The following is a 21,305-nucleotide window of genomic DNA, read 5'->3' on the forward strand; positions in this document are numbered from 1 at the left end:
TACAATGCTACAGAAATAATCCATTAAAATTGTTGGAAATGTTGAACTGAAGAATGATTAGTTGAATGTCCTCTTCCAAATTCTTGAAAAGCTAGTATTTAAAATACCCTAGAAAGCAAAGTGGCATACTATTGCAAGTTAAGAGTTTCTAACTTTTGGTTTCTTACTTTTGTTCTTAACTCACAAGCTAGATGAAAGTTGACAGCTGTCAGTTACATAAGATTAATTTAAACTACTCCAGGTCATGAAGTGCCTACCTACATAGACCATTAGTTGTCTTGATTAGCTGCTGATGAAATGTTTTGACCAGTAGCTTGTCTCAGAAGAACCAGATTAGATGGGAACTAACCCGTTGATGAAATGGTTCCTTAAATAGCTCTATTTAGCCTTTAAAAAGGCCAGAATGTCCGTCCTTTTTTTTTTTTTTTCTTCTTCCTTTCTGAAAACATTTATCTTACCTAAATATAGAGCAGGGCATTGGGAATGTTGAATTCCCAAAAATATTAATGTCTCTCTGATTTCTTTTCTTCTAGCTATGTCCGCTCTTATTTCTTATTATTGCACTTTTTGTTCCCTCTAAGTTTAATTTGGTATATTTTAAAGTAAATAACAGAAAGTCTCTCTCAATTCCAAATTTCTCTGACATTAGCTATTTCTTATTATCACATTCCCTAACTAAATTGTTGAGGGCAGGTCTGAGGAAGAAGCATACAATTCCAAAATACTTCATTTCAAAATTATTTCAATAATGAGGATAGACTATTTGTTTGCTTTCGTGGATGCTGTAGTTGTGGAGGGCTTCCCTAGTGGTTCATCAGTAAAGAATCCACCTGACAAGCAGGAGACAGGAGTTTGATCCCTGGCTTGGGAAGGTACCTTGAAGAAGGAAATGGCAACCCACCCAATCCAGTATTCTTGCCTGGGAAATCCCATAGACAGAGGAACCTGGCGAGCTACAGTCTGCGAGGTTGCAAACAGTTAGGCACAACTTAGCAACTAAACAACAATAACAATGGCTAAACAACAGTTGTGGATAAACTTTCTAAGAAAAACCTATAAACTATCTGGACTTTGCACTGGGTAGACATTTTCTGGCTTCTTAACATTCAGTCAAACCTATTTTTGACTCATGGAAGATAGAAAAGAACAATAAAAGTAAGTTTATATGAAGGGGTGGCTTAAAGCCATTCATTATTTAAAAGGCATCTTTCTGATATTAAATTCATCTAGGCCCAAGAGCTCAAGACAAGATCAGTCATCACATGTTCTTATTTTCATCACTGACACTGGTTTCTAAACTTCAAAATACAAAGCCATTATCTTCTGTTTAAAAACCTGCTTAATCCTATGACGTTGGACTGCATTATATTAAAAAGGACAAATAAAATGTAAAATGGTTTTAGTAGATAAACCAAGAAAATTTTTCTACATGAAAACATAGGCAACAATATACTCCAGGTTTTCTGTGATGATTCTAGTTTCAACTACCTGGTTCTTTTTCTATAATTATAAATAATTCCACCAAGTGGAAAAATAATGCAGCTTGCCACAGCTAGTATATGACTGTTCTTGAGGAGCTACGTCTAACTGGAAAAGGGGAAACGAGTTTGGGAAGCCAGCCAGAAGGTTATTTTTGAAATCTAGTGGGAAGACAATGACTTCTGAATTGAGGAAGTAACAATAGGGAGGTAAACAGGGAAGAAAGCACAAAACATTAAGAAGATTCAACAAGAGTTGTTTGAATTTGGATGGTGAGGGAGGAGGATTTATAGGATCTCTAGGTTGGTTAGCAGTAAACTTAACTGAGGTGGAAAATTGAAGAGCAATAATAGTTACAGGGATGGGAGTAGGTAAGGAATAGAAGCTCAGTTCTGGAAATGCTGACTTTTCAACATTTTCATTTCCAAATCTAGAGCTTGAGGATAATAAAGGGTTGAAGGTTTTTGTTTTTTTTTTTTTCAATTAAGAATCATCCTTGTATGGGTAGTAATTAAAACCATAACATTGCATGGAATCCTGAGGATTCACTTACAGAGTAAGAGGATTGGAAAGATCCAGGAAGATAATCAGGGTATGTATTTAGAAAGGTGGGGAAAAAAAAAAAAGTACAAAAAGGAGTGATCCTAAGGAGTTCTGAAAAAGAGATGATGTTACAGAAACACATTGGGAATGCCTGATGTCATATGCTTCAGGGCTTTGTTCAGATAAATAATACAACCTTGAGTACTACATAAAAACTTGGTTAAGCCCTGGTTGGAAATTACCAGCTCATTGTCACTATTAATTGGAAGTATTATCAACACTTTCTCACTTTAATCTTTTTGAGAGTTATGTATCACATAGTTTACAGATCAAAAAAATGAAAGCTCATGGAAATAAGTAATTTTCTTGAGGTCTCAAAGGTAAGAAATGTATGTAACTGAGTTTTGGTTCTTGTCACTCCAAAATATGAGTTATTAACTGATAGGGTGTTTTGCTTCCTTTCCTAGATTTTACCAACATACCTTCCATTAGATGAAAGAGTAATCAGTTTGGATATGTGTAATACCAATTAGCTGTTGAGAGATCTACTTAATTCCTTTCACCAGAGTTTAGAAAATGCCTCTGTTATCATAAACATTTCTGTGACCTTGTGGTATGGTATCATAAACCACTTCTTTCTTTGAATTGGTCTTGACTCCCTGTCTTTCTTTAAACAGCAGACGAATGAGAGAAGCATTGTCACCCCTGAAAAGTTCTGTGTGACAAAGAACAGAAGGGGCTTGGGAAGAAGGGAAAGTAAAACAGAACTGAGTCAAAGCCAAGGTTTGAGGGATGGGAGTCATGAACTGCACTTGAAGATCCAAAGTCCCAGTCTAAAGTCTCCAAGAGTCTTAACTTGGAGATATTTCCTGTATATACACAAGAAATCTGTTGAAGTCAGGAGGCACATGGATGGACTTCACAGAGAGGTTAAGGGAGAAGAGAGAGCTATGAACTTTTGCAAATGTATGTGTACAAATATTTTTGAATGAATGCATATTTCTGGATGGATTATCAACTGCTTTCTTCAACTATTCAAAGTGGCAATACACAAATAAGTTTAAGAAATATTAATATTATGTATTTATTTATATTCCTTTATTATGAGGAATTTTTAATATACCCAGGAGAAACTCCCAAGTAGCTATCACCTAAGCTTAAAAGTATCAACATTTTGTCAATTTTATTTTGTTATCTATTCCTTACTACTTTCTGATTTTGTATTGTGTTTTAAAGAAAATCATATGTGCTATTCATAATGCATAATAGATTGTTCTTTAGCTCATATCTCTAGCTTCTCTGCCTTCCCTTCATTCAGTACATCACTGCTGAGTTTTCTGAATGCTCCATTCTCATCACTATCAAATCTTTGAAGATACAGGGCTTACTGAGCATCTGAGACTTCTAAAGCCACTTCCAAATAATCTTTCTATTTTCTCTCATGAGAATACTCTAGAACCTTCTCTCCAAACAACTTGTGTGATCCCTGGAATAGATCTTAAATATTTGTATGTTTAGGACTAGAATTATCCAGGACTCCTTAAAATTTCTTTATTCTAGGCTTCTCATCTAAATTTAACCACTTCTTAAAATATAACTGAAATCTCATTGTGCCTTTCCAAAATATCTCAGAGAGCTGGAAGGGCTCTGAGTCCTATGAAGTTCTCAGATACTCATATACTTTGCATATACATTTGTCATTCTGACAGTACAACTGTAAGAGGCTAAATATGCAGTTTAGATAGTCTTTTAGACATCTTAGAAAATATCCTTGAAGGCTTTATTCTAGAAAATCAGAAAGAAGTTGGCTTTTATGTCCACTTTCTGTTTTCTGGTAAGTTGAATACAGACTAGCATGTACTAGCCAAACATCACTCCATGGGTATTTTTCCCATATGTTTGTTAGCCTGAATAAGTTCTAGAGGCTTACTTGAGCCTCTTATTTGCCTTAGGTCCCAAATAGGAGTAAAGAAGAAAAAATTAATGACCATTCAAGGCAGAAACAATTGCAGAATTTATTTCCAATACATTTTGTTAATCCCCATCACAGTGCAATAAGGCAGGTATTATTTTTGTTATCTTCATTATTTTTATCATGATTGATGTTAGAAATTTTTATATGAAGAGACTGACAGAAAGAATAAAAGTCCTACACAAAGTTACGTAGCTTATAAGAGGAAGATGAAGACTTTAAAACAAGCTCTATCTGATTAAAAACAGTCTCCCTTGTTTCATTAACACAATGAGTCTTCAAAAATGCCGTGATGACACCATACATTTATCCTAGACTTAATCCAAACCACCTATAATCCCTTCCTTCTATCCCAGATCTACTTTCCAGATCAATAATAACCAAATAATCAATATTTTAATTAGCTCACCCATATGACCAGACGACAAAGGTTAGATAATCAGTTCTGATGCCTGCTTTGTAGATGACTAAGTCATTGATTAATATCACCACTTAAACTATAGGATTCTCTCTCCAGATGCTAAATAGGTTTCTCAGTGACTCATGGGTGGTTACAGTTCCTATTGCAGGGTTCATCCTGAGATCAAATTGCCAACATCCATTGGATCATCGAAAAAGCAAGAGAGTTCCAGAAAAACATCTACTTCTGCTTTATTGACTATGCCAAAGCCTTTGACTCTGTGGATCACAACAAACTGTGGAAAATTCTTCAAGAGATGGGAATACCAGACTACCTGACCTGCCTCCTGAGAAATTTGTATGCAGATCAAGAAGCTACAATTAGAACTGGACATGGAACAACAGACTGGTTCCAAATCAGAAAAGGAGTACATCGAGGCTGTATATTGTCACTCCACTTATTTAACTTATATGTAGAGTACACCATGCAAAACACCTGACTGAACGAAGCAAAAGCTGGAAACAAGATGGCCGAGAGAAATATCAATAACCTCAGATATGCAGATGACACCACCCTTATGGCAGAAAGTGAAGAAAAACTAAAGAGCCTCTTGATGAAAGTGAAAGTGGTGAGTGAAAAAGTTGGCTTCAAACTCAACATTCAGAAAACTGAGATCATGGCATCCGGCCCCATCACTTCATGGCAAATAGATGGGGAAACAATGGAAACAGTGACAGACTTTATTTTTGGGGGCTCCAAAATCACTGCAAATGGTGACTGAAACCATGAAATTAAAAGACATTTGCTTCTTGGAAGAAAAACTATGACTAAAATAGACAGCGTATTAAAAAGCAGAGACATTCAGTTCAGTTCAGTTCAGTCACTCAATCATATCCAACTCTTTGCAACCCCAAGAACCGCAGCACGCCAGGCCTCCCTGTCCATCACCAACTCCCAGAGTTTACCCAAACTCATGTCCATTGAGTCGGTGATGCCATCTAACCATCTCATCCTCTGTCATCCCCTTCTCCTCCTGCTTTCAATCTTTCCCTACATCAGGGTCTTTTCAAATGAGTCAGCTCCTCACATCAGGTGGCCAAAATGCTGGAGTTTCAGCTTTAACATCAGTCCTTCCAATGAACACCCAAGACCGATATCCTTTAGGATGGACTGGTTGGATCTCCTTGCAGTACAAAGGACTCTCAAGAGTCTTCTCCAACACACAGTTCAAAATCATCAATTCTTCAGAGCTCAGCCCTCTTTATAGTCCAACTCTCACATCCATACATGACTACTGGAGAAACCATAGCCTTGACTAGACAGACGTTTGTTAACAAAGTAATGTCTCTGCTTTTTAATATGCTGTCTAGGTTGGTCATAACTTTCCTTCCAAGGAGTAAGCATCTTTTAATTTCATGACTGCAATCACCATCTGCAGTGATTTTGGAGCCCCAAAAAATAAAGTCAGCCACTGTTTCCACTGTTTCCCGACCTATTTGCCATGAAGTGATGGCACCAGATGCCATGATCTTAGTTTTCTGAATGTTGAGCTTTAAGCCAACTTTTTCACTCTCTTTATTTGCATATTCAAATTGAAGTCAATCAAAAGAACTGATATCAGTTATCAGTTTAGTTCTAGACAGAAATATATTCAGGCTAGTATGTCCCTGTCAAACACAAAAAATAAACAAATAGCACCTCCTCCTTCTCTTAGTAATAAATTGATATTGGTCCTTTAACTTTTTTTGCATAAGAAACTGTAAGCAAAGTGGGAAAGTTTGCATGTTAATTTGCAGAGGGTTGAGTCCAGTTATAACTGAATACTGCAAAGTATTTTTGACAACTTATTAAAAATTTAAATTTGATTCCAAACCCTCAGGCTACTTGATTTTTGAAGTTAAATTTTCTTCTGAAATAGCAATATATGATGCCTGTCATAAACCCAGAGCCATAATAGCTTTAGGCTACTTTCCAAAAATAAAACAGCAGGCAGTATCAGTCAGCCAAGAGCTGGTGCCTTGCTGTACATGGCCTCTTTTAATAGTTGATAACTCTTGCAGTTGAAATTTGCCTGCAACTTGTCTAGAAAAGACTGGCTCTGTGCTAAGAACATGAAACAAATTATGCCTTGTCCATCAAGATGACAAAACAAGAGTGGACAGCCTGCTTTTGATAAGCAAATGGGTAAGAAAATGCCTTAACCTTTCCAAATGAGCAATAAAGTCATAACCAAAATGTTTCAACATGAACTGTTTCCTTACTTCACTTCCTCCTCTTGGAAAAAGGGACATGAGGAAAGAAATGCAGAGTTCATTCAACACCTAATCTGTGCCAGATATTATACAAATTTTCCTGTTCTGATAAAGTGGTTGATACTAGGAAACAGGGATTTTTCTTAGCTTGATAGAATGTTGAGGTGGGCAAGGGAAGATAAGTACTCTTCTTGATACTTCTCTTTCATATTTTAAGAAAATATACTTAAAAAAAATTCAGATCTGTGCCTTTCAACCAGAGTAGCACTGTTTACCCAGGGAATGGTTGCAAATGTGTGTGTGTGTGTGCATTTGTGTGTGTGTGTGTGTGTGTTTTAGGAGGGGAGGTTGTGCTTTGTTTCCCTAATGCTTCAGGGTAGGGATGCTCCTGGCATTTAGTGGGCAGGAGTCAGTGATCCTGATTTTCCTGGGTTGTGCCAAACTGTCCATCCCAACTTGTCAACAGTACAACCTCTACTCCATCATGTCAATCAGAAATACGTATCTCCACTATTGGAGGGTATTTATTTTATGTAAACATTGAAATGGAAGGACAACTTTAACTATTGCTAATATGAAGACAGCAAATATCACATATATGTGATCTTATTGGTGGTAGTGTAACATGAATATGTAAAAAATAGAAAGGATTTATGGTATTTTCTTCCCCTATGAATCAGATAACCTCACGGATCTGCTATTATTATAACTATTGCTATAAATCCAATATTCTCAGTGATTGGAATAGTCTTCAGGAAATAGAATGTTCCTCCCTTGAAGACATTGCCTTTCTTCCAGAAAAGATATAATTTGTGGCTCAGCTGACCCTTCCAAAAGTTAAGTTTCTTGCTGATACACAGCATAGTTTGTAAATGACCATCTTCATTTATTAGTTTTGTGGGAAAACAGTCAAACGATGCATAATGGTATGTAGAAGTGATATTTAATAGTTCAATTATCCGTAAAATAATATAGATCCAACCCCAAAGAAAGTAGAATATCATCCTGTATAGGGGGACAGCTGCCCTCCCATTTGGCAGCCTTACTGATAATTTCAGACAGACCTTGAAAAGGAAGAGTGCTGGTGAGAATATAAGGAAAGGGAATGGTGTGAGACCAACTTGAAATTTCTAATTGCTTACTTCATTTCTCTTTTCTTTCACAAACACTCTTTCCTGGTTGCATAAACCACCAATTCACCCTTTGCAGGCTGCCAATAAAAACAGCCAGCTGGAAGGTGTTTTCTCTTATTTTCTTTATCTTTATTTCCCTACCAAACTATATTTGTTTGATATAAAAGATTTCACCACACTCCATGAATAGTTCCAGAGCCAGGCTACTCCAAGTCACAGAATATCTTCAGCAAATTACAGCCAACTCTCTAATCTGTTTTTCAGTGAGGATTTTCTCTTTTGTTTTCAATTTTTTCCTCTTATTTTTCTTTATGACTCTTAAATTATGTCTATAAAGCATTTTATCCCTGCCAGTTCCCTAGCTTTATTGAAAGTGAAAAAATGAAGATATCGGGTACTAAATAAACTTCCTCCCTTAACACTTGCAAATCATCAAGAATATGTAGAAATTAGTGAATTGGATTATCCACTTTTGTCTGATAGAGCCTTGGAGAACTATATAAAGTGCTCCAAGCCAAGGTGATGTCATTTGCCTTGGTAGCATTTCATTCATTGCTATCAATATAAGTGAATTTAAGGTCACCTTAATGTCCCTTTCTCACATGCATGAAGATACCTGGAGAACCACGTGATGGTCGTCCATCTTAACCATTCTTGGAAGTGACAAACATTTTAAATTTACTTGTCATGCATAACTTAGAATTTTTATATCATTAGGGTCAATCCTGTAGTCAGGATTTACTGAAGGGTTAGAGACTAGAAGAGTATCAGACTACAGCAGCAATCCCCAGCTTTTTTCACAACAGGGACCAGCTTTCTGGAAGAAAGTTTTTCCATGGCTAGTGAATGTGGAGTGGGGTGGGAGTGGGAGATGGCTTCAGGATGACTCAAGCGCATTACATTTATTGTGCACTCTATTTCTATTATTATTACATCAGCTCTACCTCAGATCATCAGGCATTAGATCCCGGCAGTTGGGAACCTCCAGATAGGATCCTAAAAGGAAGAAAGAGATACTTCTAAGGAGAGAGAGAAATCTGCAAGACCATCAACATTGTTATCTATGGCCTGGAATAAATGTTCATACTGTAGTCTCTCTATAGATGAGATATCTGACCAAGAAATTCTAAATAGACTCACTTTTATAAAATTTTAACTGCTATATCTTGCTAAGGAAAATCTAGAAAATGAATGTGTATATAAGAAGTGAATAATCAGCTCTTATTTATGTTATAAAATTTGGATTTTTCTTGACAAATTTGTTTAATGAAAGAAGTCATTCTTGAGGAGTTATTTATAAAGCAAACATTTATCTCTAGTGAATCCTGTATTTGTTTTGTTTTGTTTTCCATTCTTCACATACAATTTCTGGACTTATTCTTGGACAGAAAAAAAAATTGTGATCCAAAGCCAAATATAGGGGTGGCTGACAGCATGTGCCTGGCCTCTGGCAGAAGGAAAGTCTCAAGGTGGATTAGCTCATAGGAAAGCATGCAGAGGGTGCAAGGGCTGGGATCCTGGGGGACCTATGTCCCAGACCTGAATAGTTGAATGTGAATATGCCCTCCCAGGTGCCACATGAAGCAATAACACTAGCAATAATGAAGATAGTAACAGCAATAATAATAATATTTTTGAGCATTCATATTCTGCTTAAGTGTTTTGTATGGATTTAATTGCAACAGTTTCTTCAGGAAAGTATTATGATGGTTGTCACTTGCATTTTACCAAAAGAAAAAAAAATGTCATAGCATGTTCTGACCAAATTACAGAAATGAGGCTGCAAACATTCAGTACTTCTGAATATTTTGTGTGTGTTGGGGGAGAGACTGCCCACAAATTTATTCAGGATATTGGTGTTGTATCTTTATTATTTTCCTAGAGCTACCATGACTAGGCAGTACCACTAACTGAGGGACTTAAAACTACAGAAACCTACTGTCTCAGAACTTTGGAGGTCAGGACTCCAAAATCAAAGTGTAGGTAGTTCTATGCTCCCTCTGAGACCTGAAGGGAATCCTTCCTTATCCCTTCTAGCTCTGTTGGGTTGTCAGCAGCCTTTAACACTCCTTGCCTCGCAGAGGCATCGCTCTGATCTGTCTTCATCATTATATGGCATTCTTTCTATGTGCCTTCACATAGTCTTTCTTCTCTGTGTGCCTGTGTCCACTCCCCCCTTTTAAAGGGAAATATAATCCAGTCATATCTGGATTAGCACATACCTTAATGACCTCATCTTAACTTGGTTAAATATGCAAAGATTCTATTTGCAAATGTCAGCTACAAATTGGCATTTGCCATTGGCACTTGCCATCTACCCTAATTCTTGTATCTCATCATATCTAGAAAAGCACTAAAATCCTTCATGGTGACATCTGTTCCTCATAAGTAGCAGTAACCTTCAGAGGCATAGCAGAAACTTCTGCAAAAAATATGTGCTTAATTGCATGTACTTCCCCTTTAACAAAATCACAAATACATTGACCTTCCCCCAGACTCTGTTTTTCAGAGCTATCTGACATTCTGTCTCCCAGGCTATAGTCCTCATTTTGCCCCAAATAAAACCTGATTCATGATTCTCATGTTGTGCACGACATTTAAGTCACCACGTTAGGAGTGTGGTGATGAGGACATCAACATGTTTTTTAGTTGGGGATGGGAATAGAGATGCAATTCAACCATAACACTTGGTATTGTGGTAAAGGAAAGAGATACAAAGATGAATTGGACAACTTTCATGCCATTAAGCACCTCACTATTAATTGAATAGCCATGAAAGTAGATGGAAATTACACCATAGGGTGTCAAATACTTTGGTTAAGTGAAGTTCAGCATACTTTGGAGGCTGTACAAAATTTGTCAAGAAAGACAAGCTGAAGAATGCCTAGGTAAGTCGTGAAAGATAAAGATGATCTAACAAGTGAAGAATAATACAAAAAGACAAAAAGTGAGAGTGAGTGAACATGATATACCAGAAAACTTTCAAGAAGTTGTGTGTGGCTGGAATTTAGGAAGTGGATACAGATAAGAGAAGAAGAGACGTGACGAGAAATAAAACTGAACTCATGGGGGATAAAACTGGGAAGGGTCTTGTGCCTCATTAAAAAGAATTTAGATTTGCTTGCCTATGGTAGGAAATTATAGATAGATTTGTAATATAGAGATTGGCATAAAAATATGTGCAGGGTTAGATGTGAGAGGTATTAAGGAAATGAAAATGACTAGAATATAATGACCAATAGATGTGATGGAGAGAAAGGAAACAGTGGAAAGGATAATCCTCAATCTTTGGACAACTGGTTAGGGAATTGGGTCAAGCTCAATATGCAAAATTTAGCTGAATATGTACTTGGGGGGAAAAGTATAATGAGTCCAGTTTGGGACATTTCAAACTATCTGAGATGCCTGAAATACCAACAAATTAGTTTGAAGAAGTAGTTGAATCTGCATGTCTGGAATGTGACTCACAACTACTTATGGAAATCATCCACATGTCAGTGTTGGAAGATCACTGAGAGGGAGTTAGCAGAATGAGAAGAGGATCTTAAATAAGACTGAACTCAAACCCTCATGACCAGCAGCTTCTTAAAGTTTGGATCACTGATTGCCAAACTTTTCAACATTATGTCTTACAGTGAAAAGGAGCAATTGTTTATATGGCACATGTCCAGAGTCAGCTCCCTGGAAATTCTTATTCTGTAGCATCACTATCTCTGGCACAACTGTAATTTATTTGTATCACACTGAAAGTGAGTGAAAGTGAAAGTCACTCAGTCATGTCTGACTTTTTGAGACCTCATAGACTATATAGTCCATCGAATTCTCCAGGCCAGAATACTGGAGTAGGTAGCCATTCCCTTCTTCAGGGGATCTTCCCAACCCAGGGATTGAACCCAGGTCTCCCACATTGCAGGCAGATTCTTTACCAGCTGAGCCACCAAGGAAGCCCAAGAATACTGGGGTGGGTAGCCTATCCCTTCTCCAGCGGATTGTCCCAACCCAGGAATTGAACTGGGGTCTCCTGCATTGCAGGCGGATTCTTTACCAACTGAACTACCAGGGAAGCCCTAGAGTACCTGAAATGACTATTTGAATTTTTCAGAAAAAAAAAAAAAGTAAACTATAACAAGGTGGTCAAGAGAAGAGAAAATTCAAGAAAGGGTGATTAACTAGAAGACTAGAAAGAGCTTCTAAAATGAGGGAAAGTTTTACAGTATTAACACCTCAGAAAGTTCAAGATAATGACTTTAAAGTGTCCGTGGCACTTAGCAGCTAGACTCTCTGATGATTTTGACAAGATCAGATTCTATAGGATGATGGATGCAGAAATGACCTTGCATCAGATGAGAAACTAAGTGAGAATTAGAATTGGAAGTATCAAATTCAAACTACTCTTTCTAGTAGCTTTGCCATTCAAAGAAGGAGAGAAATGTGTGCTCGTTACAAAGAAAAATCAGAGCAAAATTTTAAGCTGGGAGTGGTTTGAGGACGATTATATGCTGCAGGAGATAGCCGGGGTGAGAGAGAGATAGAGAAGTTGTTATTTTAGGTGAGAGGAGAGATAGTCAATGAGTCATGAAGGCAGGCATTGATGGCCCCAGGTTTCAGGTGCAGCGATGAATCTTGGATGAAGGAGGAACTTCTCATTGTAAGATGTTAGAACAGGAGGAAAAGATGGAAGAGGGTGCAATATATTAATAGGACTGGAAAGCAAGATATTCTCTGTGAAATGGGAGACTAGTAATTTTTTGAGTCTAACAAAAATCCCAGTCCTACAGCAGTCAAAGAGAGAAATTAGTATCGGAAATGCTGTTGTGGAAAACTGTGAGTGCAGGCATGCTAAGTCACTTCAATCATGTTTGACTTTCTGCCATCCTATGGACTGTAGCCGCCAGGCTCCTCTGCATGGGGATTCTCCAGGCCAGAATACTGGAGTGGGTTGCCTTGTCCTCCTCCAAAAGATCTTCCTGATCCAGCGATAGAACCTGCATTTCTTATGTCTCCTGCATGGGCAGGTGTGTTCTTTACCACTAGCACCACCTGAGAAGCCCAGTGATAGCAAGAACTAAAAATGGGGCTAACAGCTGGGATGTGTGAACAAGTGTGTAATAGGAAAGAGAAAACCATACACCAGGAGACAAAGTCAGCATTGAATGAATCCCGTTAAGTCTATGTGATCGTTTTATTTATGCTGATGAATGGTTTTCCTGAAGTAGCTGAGAACTTAAGTACTAATAGGCCAATGCCATTTTCACTACAGCAAATCTAATCACACAAGGGTTTCCACCCTTTTTGAGTCTTTAGTTCATTTGTGATTTCTCAGCCTTAAAGTAAGTTGAAAGAGTTTAGAAGAATCATATTTTTTTAGACACGTAGTGAAATATAACAAGTGAATTCACTAGCACTTTTGGGAGACAGCCATACATGTGCACACACTCATACACACCTTGCACTGGATGTGTGTGCCTGCTAGCGGCTAGTCAAAGAGGAATGTTGTAAGAGGTAGATGAATTGTTTTCAAGAGTGACTGCTTTGAAATGGGAAGCATTTTTACTTGTCCTTGTTCTATGTCTTTTTCTTTCTTTTAAACAAAGGGGAAATTACTTATGCAGTTAAGCTGTATTTTGTAACACATCATTAAAATGATCCAAACCAGGCTGTTCACAAAAGCCCATTTTTTAGGTGATAATTAATTTCTGATACACAGAAGCCACACAGGTTAAGTTATTCTGCTGATTCAGTCAGGTTTGGATAGGGCTGGCATCTTTTATATACGTCGATTTCTCCTAAGACAAAATTAATAAATTTGAAAGCACCTAAAGGGTAAAAGTAAATATCCTAAACTCTAAATTAATGGGGCTATCTCATTATGTATTTCTTTCTGCATCAGGGAACCTAAAATGATAGTGGTTACAGACTAAATGACGGCTATAATTTTAAAGATCGCTGTATACCAAGCTTAATTTTTTTCTAACATGTCATTCACTTTAATAGTATAGATCATATTTTTAAAAATGATTTTGGCAAAAACTGGCTATTTAAAGTCTCATCTCTAAGTTCCTTTTAAATGCAAGCATAATAATAAAGAACACACACCCAGACATTTGCCATTAGCACTTTAACGCAAACATTTCCTGTCTCCAGTGTTTAAAAAAAAATTGCAAATATATCGTACCTTGTGTACATTCTTTTTCTCTTCCTGCCAACAGATGGAGTCTTCCTTCTGTTCCTCGACACCAGAGATGTCATCAGCTGTTATGAGAAAAGACAGGTTCCTAAATTCAGACCTTAAAGGAGAAAATCTTTTTATTTCACCTTTAGTAAGGATTTTATTTGTAAATGTTGCTGTCAGTTGAAACATACCAAAGAAGACCTTGACTGAACATTGCAGCAGAGGAAGGTGGCAGACAGAAATTAGGCAGTGGCAGAGACTGGAAATGCTGGGATTTGCTGGCTGTGTAGACATGGATTCTTTCACCATCATAAATCTCTCTCACAATTCCATCACCAGGTAAAGGTCACCTACCCTTACGTATTCAATTCAACCCTCTTTCCATTTACAAAGATGGAACTCAATAACAAAATAAATGAGGATGTCTTAGAATATGACTAAATTCAATTTCACAAAAGACAGTAGATATAAAATCATGAAACCTCATGAGGGAGAGAGAGGTTAAAGGCAGCTATCCAAGATCAAGTTTAGCTTAGTCATAATTTTGTTCTTAATGGTCCCTGCACATCTGTTTCCATTGGTACAAGAAGAACTTGAGGCAGAGAAAGAAGCCCACCAGGCAAGGGGGGAGGGGCAGAGGAGGATCCTCTAAAAGATGTAAATGGTGGGTTAGAAATTGACCTGATTATTGAAAGAAGAGCTTTATTATCTTCAAATGTAGAGAACACTTCTCTGATTCCTTTTTCCTTTAACCACATGCATAGTCACAATTAGTTTCTTTCAGCTGTTGTTGCAGAATTTTTGAGAATCTTCTTTAGTCTTTCCAATATATGAGCTGATCAATATTTGACATATGTCTGCACTTAAACAGTTAATTTTTTAGACTCATGGTAAGATTTAATATTTATCTTATTAAAATTGATCTTGTTGTATTGAAGTCGGTTGCTATGTGATGCAATAAATGTGTTGTTATTTCCAGTTTCACAGCATAAACACAGTATAAGTTCACTAAGAGAGGGAGGGAAAGGCAGAGGATGAAATGAAATATTTCAGATTTGACATTTGTATTGGGCTTTGAAGGGTAAGAAGGATTTGGAGAAATGAATGTCACATAGAAGGTTACATTTTTTTCTTATTGTACTATATACTTTGCATCACCTACTTCTCCAATACCCACCAAAACATATCTTACACAAAACGGTTGTACCTGTGGGACAAGAAAAAGAAAAAGAAAATATTAACACCACCTCAAAGAGTCTAATAGTTATCATGAGGATTTTACTTTATGTTGTAAGCTGTAGGGAATTTGAGAACTTAAAAACAAAGTAAATTAACTTGTGAAAAAAATTCCCATTCATAAATGAGGGAATAACAGGTGGATTATGGTTAAAAAATAGAGGTTCTCAACACAGGTGATAGCACCCATTTCATCTCTAACTTCTATTCAATTAATAAGATGCAGGTTTAGGAGAGGGCATTATTGTCAAGATAAAGATAAATGGAAGGTTGTAATGACCTTTGATGTCAAGAGCAAAAGATGGTAAACATCCTGCAGATTTTCAGGCAGACTCAACAAAGAATTATCCTGCTCCAAATGCTAATAATGATTCCATTGCGAAGCAATGGTAGCTGTTAGATGATATTTTCAAAATTCAGACAGTGTGTGCCACAGACAGGGCCCAAACTCTGCCTCAACCTCTTTACAAGTTCACTTCTTAAACCTTTACAAGCCTTTTCGTTTTTTCAGTGAGGGTTTTTATAGACACTGCTTGTAGATTTCTTTTCAGTTTCAGTTTTGTTTTTATTTTCCATGTTGCTCATCTGGCAATTAATGTGTGATAACTAGTTGTATCTTGTTCTATATAAAGGAATTTAGATGATGTTAGAAACGGAGGGTGCTAGAAGTTACTGGGTGTTTGGGAGTGGAACTTCTCAAGGATACAAATAAATGCTATGTCACTTAGTAAACTGTAGGGACTTTCGAGGCAAGTTTATGTCTATTGTTTTGGTATAACTTTATTGCCAAGCACCATAGTCTATAAGATGCAAGAATTTAATTGTTTAATCTTGAGGAAATAGGGAAATGTTTATTTGTGGGCCTTATTTGTAAAGTATATATATTATCACCCTCTCTAATAAGATTAGTGAGTCTAGTGACAGGATTCTGGAGAAAATAGTCCTAGAATCAAGTTTTACAAGCAACATAAATGCTGAAAAGCTCTGCAATACATGGCTTCTGCACATTTGTTAGAAAAAGATATCAACTAAGCCTATAGATAAGAGAAGGTACTTCCTTTATAGATATATAATTTGGCTAATGATCATGCATATAAGCATACTCCATACATCAGTATTTATGGCTTGAGTATCTGCCAAGGATTTGAAAGCAGAACTGTATTTTACATGCTATTTTCCCCTATTGATTAAGCTGTTAGGTGACATTGGGCAAATTCTCATTTTTACCATAAATCAGTGTCTTCATCTCCCCTAATACATTGTAGGAAACAGGAATATGGTAAGTTCTACTGGTGGATAATCAAAAACATAATAATTTCTAGCAAAAGAAGACTTGAGTACTTTTATTATTAATAATATACCTTTGGGTATTTTTAAGAAGTTGGGGTTTATTTAATTCAGGCTGATTACTTTGTCTGTTTGTCCTCACCTTATGAGTTAACATGCTGTGAGAACTGAAGTAACCAAGGAGAGTTGTTCTAGATCAATCTTGTAGGCAGTTCTCCTCCTATGTGGTCAATGCTCTTTTGTTCCGCTTTGATATGACCTAAAGATTTCCACAGGGACACCTGTGAGCCAAAGTCATAAATTTGGGAAGTATGTCATTTTATTTCTGTGTGGGTCTCTCATTAGTCACCTATACCAATATCCCATTGGTCAAATTTAATTTACTAGGTGAACTGAATAGTCAGCTGTACTAGCAGATGTATGTTATCCCTAGAGGATCCAGACATCATTCTCTCTTTGCTGAATTGCATTTTAAAATATGTTTTGAGCTTTCTTCTTTTTGGTAAATAATTTGTGTTAGTTTATTTTTGGATTGGTATGGTTTTGGATAAAACACAGGATTACCTGAGACTATTTTTAAAGAACTAACACTATCAAATGAATTTTAAGAAAGGGAAACGATGATGAGGGAAAAGACAATAAATGGAATGATGTCTTGATCTCCTGGGTTCACTCTGCCTTAACTGCAGCAAAAACAGCCATCGAAGGCAAGGATGGTAAGAAACTATAGTAAGTCCCCTACATACTAATGTGTTTCATCCAAGAGTGCATTCAAAAGTCCAACTTGTTTATAAGTCCAATAAAGTTAACCTAGGTATCCAACTAACACAACTGGCTATATAGCACTGTACTGTAATAGGCTTATATTTTTCATGCAAATAATACATAAAAACAAACACAAAAAATAAAGAAAAAAATGTTTAATCTTACAGTACAAGTCCTTGAAAAATACAGTACAATAGCTGGCATACAAGGGCTGGCATGGAGTGAGCAGATAAGACGAGCTACTGACTGGAGGAGGGGGAGGAGGTGGGAGATAGTAGAGCTGAAGGATTGTCAGCAATAGGAGACAGAGAGAACGTTGCAATTGCACTCATGCTGGATGTTGATGACACAGTTCTGGTTCCTTGCTGGATTCAATTCTATCTGCTTCCCTGGTGGCTCAGACAGTCAAGAGTCTGCCTGCAGTGCAGGAGACCAGGGTTCAATCCCTGGGTCAGGAAGATCCCCTGGAGAAGGAAATAGCAGCCCACTCCAGTACTCTTGCCTGGAAAATCCTATGGATGGAGGAGCCTTCCAGCCTACAGTCCATGGGGTCGTAAAGAGTCAGACACAACTGAGAGACTTCACTTTCTTTACTTTCTACCCCCTTGGAAAAATGATCCAGTGATGAGTAGGTAGTAGCTCTTTTTTTTTTTTCTCAGCACCGATGACATGTATCACTAGATTGCATTTTGAACGACTGCTGCAACTTTCATGTACCATTCTGTGTTTGAGTCCTATGCCTCGAAGACCGGCAGTGCCCACTCAAATAAAGAAAATCTTCTTCCATTTCCTGTGTCATGAATCTCTTTGGTTATTCAGTTACTTCTTCGTCCTCTTGTCTGTTTTTCCTCTGGGCATGTTTGCACTTTGAAAGTTCACAACTTGCAGATTTGTATGTAAGGGATTTACTGTAAAGGAAAGTGAACATCGCTCGTGATGTCTGGGACAATTGAAGCTCATTTTGACAGAGGAAAGTAACATCAGTTGAATTAGCCAAAGTAGTATCGGCTCCCATGACATTTTGATTATCGTATCTACTTCACATATATGGAAACCCGTCAGGGATATTCAGCTGTAACCACTAGAATAAAATTTCTCATTTTTACACTCAAACCGGGTCTACATAGCTAAGATGGCATATTAATTTCAGGCAACTTCTGATCCTTTGTGAAGTATGTAAGTGCTGAAGACCATACATCATGTTTTATGCATGGTTGATGGTGAGGGGTAATCACTCAATATGTGAATAATCCCATTTCAAACAGAGAACAATGGCTGGGACTCAGGAGGGTGGAGCAATGACTCTTTCATCAGGACTATCAGGAAAGCATGGTACCATGTCCTGTGCAGCAGACAAACTATTTTGGAGGTAAGAAGGAAAGGCTGTGGATGACAGTGTAGGTTAACTCAGGGACTAGGGTAATAGATTCATTCCTAAAAATGAAAGGTAATAAGGAAAGAAATGGTAAACGCAAACTTTCCTTACTTTAAAATTTAGCCTCCAGGTGGCCTGGGGTGAAAAGATTCTTTGAGATAATTATAAACTATGGGCATTCAGAATCTCTGCACAGTATTTATTATATTACAGTTTTTAAAAAACAAAACTCTATGCACTGAGTATTTGAAATAGACCTTAAAATACACTAAATTCATTTTAATGTACATTAAATGTTGGACCAAAGCCATCTCTAAAGTGTACATTCGTTAACTCGTTGGCTCTCTTTTTTAATCCATATTTATGTACTCTAAGGGTTTGAATTAAAATAGTATATGTATTTCTACTAGTATATCTGACTGTTTTATAAATATTTAATTAGTCCTACATCTAGAGTAAGTCCCCTATAGAGTTCCCCTACAAAGTTCAAGTTGCGAATTTTGAAAGATGTGAAAGTGTTCTCCATCCATGTCAGGTGTGAGAAAAATTGCAGCTTGCACTCCATCTCCTATTGCAAATGTTCCGTCAGCTCTTTCATCTCCCATCCCCTCTCCCTCCCCTAGTCAGTAACCCTTCTCGCCTGTTGACTGGATGCCAGCCCCTATATGCCAGCTGTTGTACTGCACTACTGTACTTTTCAAGACACTGTACTGTGAGATTAAAAATGTTTGTTTTATGTGTTTGTTTTTTATGTATCATTTGTGAGAAAAGTATTATAAACCTATTGCATTACAGTACTATATATCGGATTGTGTTAGTTGAGTACCTAGGCTTCAACTTGGGTACAATTTTGTTGGACTTGTGAACGAATTTGACTACAAATGCACTCTGGGAACAGAACTCATTCCTGTGTATTCATTTGGTGTATTCACTTTCATAAAGCATAATTTAAGAAGATGAAAGGTACTTATTACTGAATACATAACAGGGTTGAGCAACCAGTCACTTTATATTAACCCAAGTTCCTAGCCAACATCAGAGCTCTTCAATTATGGACACATGGATGATGTGACAGCTTTGCCAATCGTGAAAATCAGACAGAGGAATTACAAATCACTTTGAGCGAGGCTCCATGATGGCTACTTCAGAGAACTTCCCAATAGAAAAGTACTTAGTCCTTGATCTTAAGATAATTAAAAAGTCCAGAGATCTATCCAACTAACCCAAGTGGATGATTTGGGACAAAACCAGAATGTATCCATTTCCTTCTCTATTTAAAAAAAAAAATGTTCAATGACTAATATTTTAAGCGTGTGGCTAACTTTTCACTGAGTAATTTGGTTAAATTTTCCCTTTGCAATTTCCCTCTCCAAATCTCCTTTTCAATGGCCAATTCCTTAATCAACACCCTGATACCTTTAAGCCTACATTATTCAAAACATAATTCCTACCTGAGTCTATCTTTTCTCTTCCATCAGGCTATCTTAAAAACTACTTCCAATTGAATGCTTCATTTGTGAAAAACAAATTTGAATTATTGTTACATGTTGAAAAAAAAATAACAGAATATAGAAAAGAAAAATAAAGAAGATAAAGTCACCCAAAATTTTACAGCAGAGAAAACCAGTTAATATTTGGTTTATTTCTGCTTAAACCTCTCTAAGAAGAAATCAACACTCAGAGAGATATTTTACAAAATTGAGGTTAATTTGAATCTATTGCAATCTGATTTGTCTTAACATGGCAATATATCAAGTGCATTTGTCATGTGTGAGCAATCATTTAAGACATGTTTCAATGGTTTTGAATTATCCCAGTATGTGGATGTACTTTAGTTACTTAAATAACTTACTGTTTAGACATAGAGATTGTTTGCAAAATTTCATTATTACAATGAACACAGTAATAATCATATATGTTCATAAATTTGGAATCTTTTAAAAATATGTTATCTCAAGTAGAACTACTAGATCTAAGTTTATGAACATGTTATGTTTTTAATCTATAACTGCATTGCCTCTCAAAATTTCCTTCATGTTTCTTATAGATAACGTTTCTCATAGTTGCTATTCTACAAAGATGGAATATCATGTTGCTTTGTAAACTGCATTGCTCCTGAGGGAGGAGACCATGACTACAACTTTGGCAATATCGCTATCTAATTATACTTACAATACATTTATCTCACATAAAGACTGTTAAGTTAATAAAATTTTCTCTCAATAGTAATGGCAAAGCTTCACTATTTTTCAGACAACCCCCCTTTTTATTAATAATAAGGAATTTATCCCCAAATTTACTAAAGCAAATATGCTATAAAAAGAAATATTTCAACATAATTGTCCCAGAGACAGTTTACCTGACACAACAGGTTCTGGTTGAAAAATATTGCATGGAACAAATTTAAACTGTGCCCCGTATTTGGATGAGTCTCAAGATGAATGGTTTGCTTGAAGTTCTTTTTCCCGAAAGCCTAATCAAGGGAAGGCGTATGCCTACTTGGCCTTTGCACATCAAGGTTACTTTCTCAACTTTTGAAGAATTCTCATTTTGGAACTGGAGTTGAAGGTGAATATGCACTATAACTCTATCTGTAAATCAGAGTGCAAGATAGCCATGGCACCAAAAGGGTTAAAAATATGGAGAAGAAATAATGTAGAAAAGAAACACCAGCACCTCACTTCCCTCCTG

General features: G+C 36.8%; 1 pseudogene across 1 annotated transcript in view; it reads right to left on the bottom strand.

Moving 5' to 3' along the window:
- The window catches only part of LOC145519045 (regulator of nonsense transcripts 3B-like), a 59,419-nt pseudogene that overhangs the window by 29,986 nt on the left and 8,128 nt on the right, over nt 1-21,305 (bottom strand). The window contains exons 3-4 of the transcript XR_014063493.1: nt 15,144-15,158; nt 13,955-14,066 (exon numbers count right to left, since the gene is read on the bottom strand). The product of XR_014063493.1 is annotated as a regulator of nonsense transcripts 3B-like (transcript). The remainder of the gene's footprint in view (nt 1-13,954; nt 14,067-15,143; nt 15,159-21,305) is intronic.

Source organism: Giraffa tippelskirchi, chromosome 8, assembly GCF_054371585.1.
Source record: "Giraffa tippelskirchi isolate mGirTip1 chromosome 8, T2T-mGirTip1v1.2.pri, whole genome shotgun sequence".
Classification (NCBI taxonomy): Eukaryota; Metazoa; Chordata; class Mammalia; order Artiodactyla; family Giraffidae; genus Giraffa; species Giraffa tippelskirchi.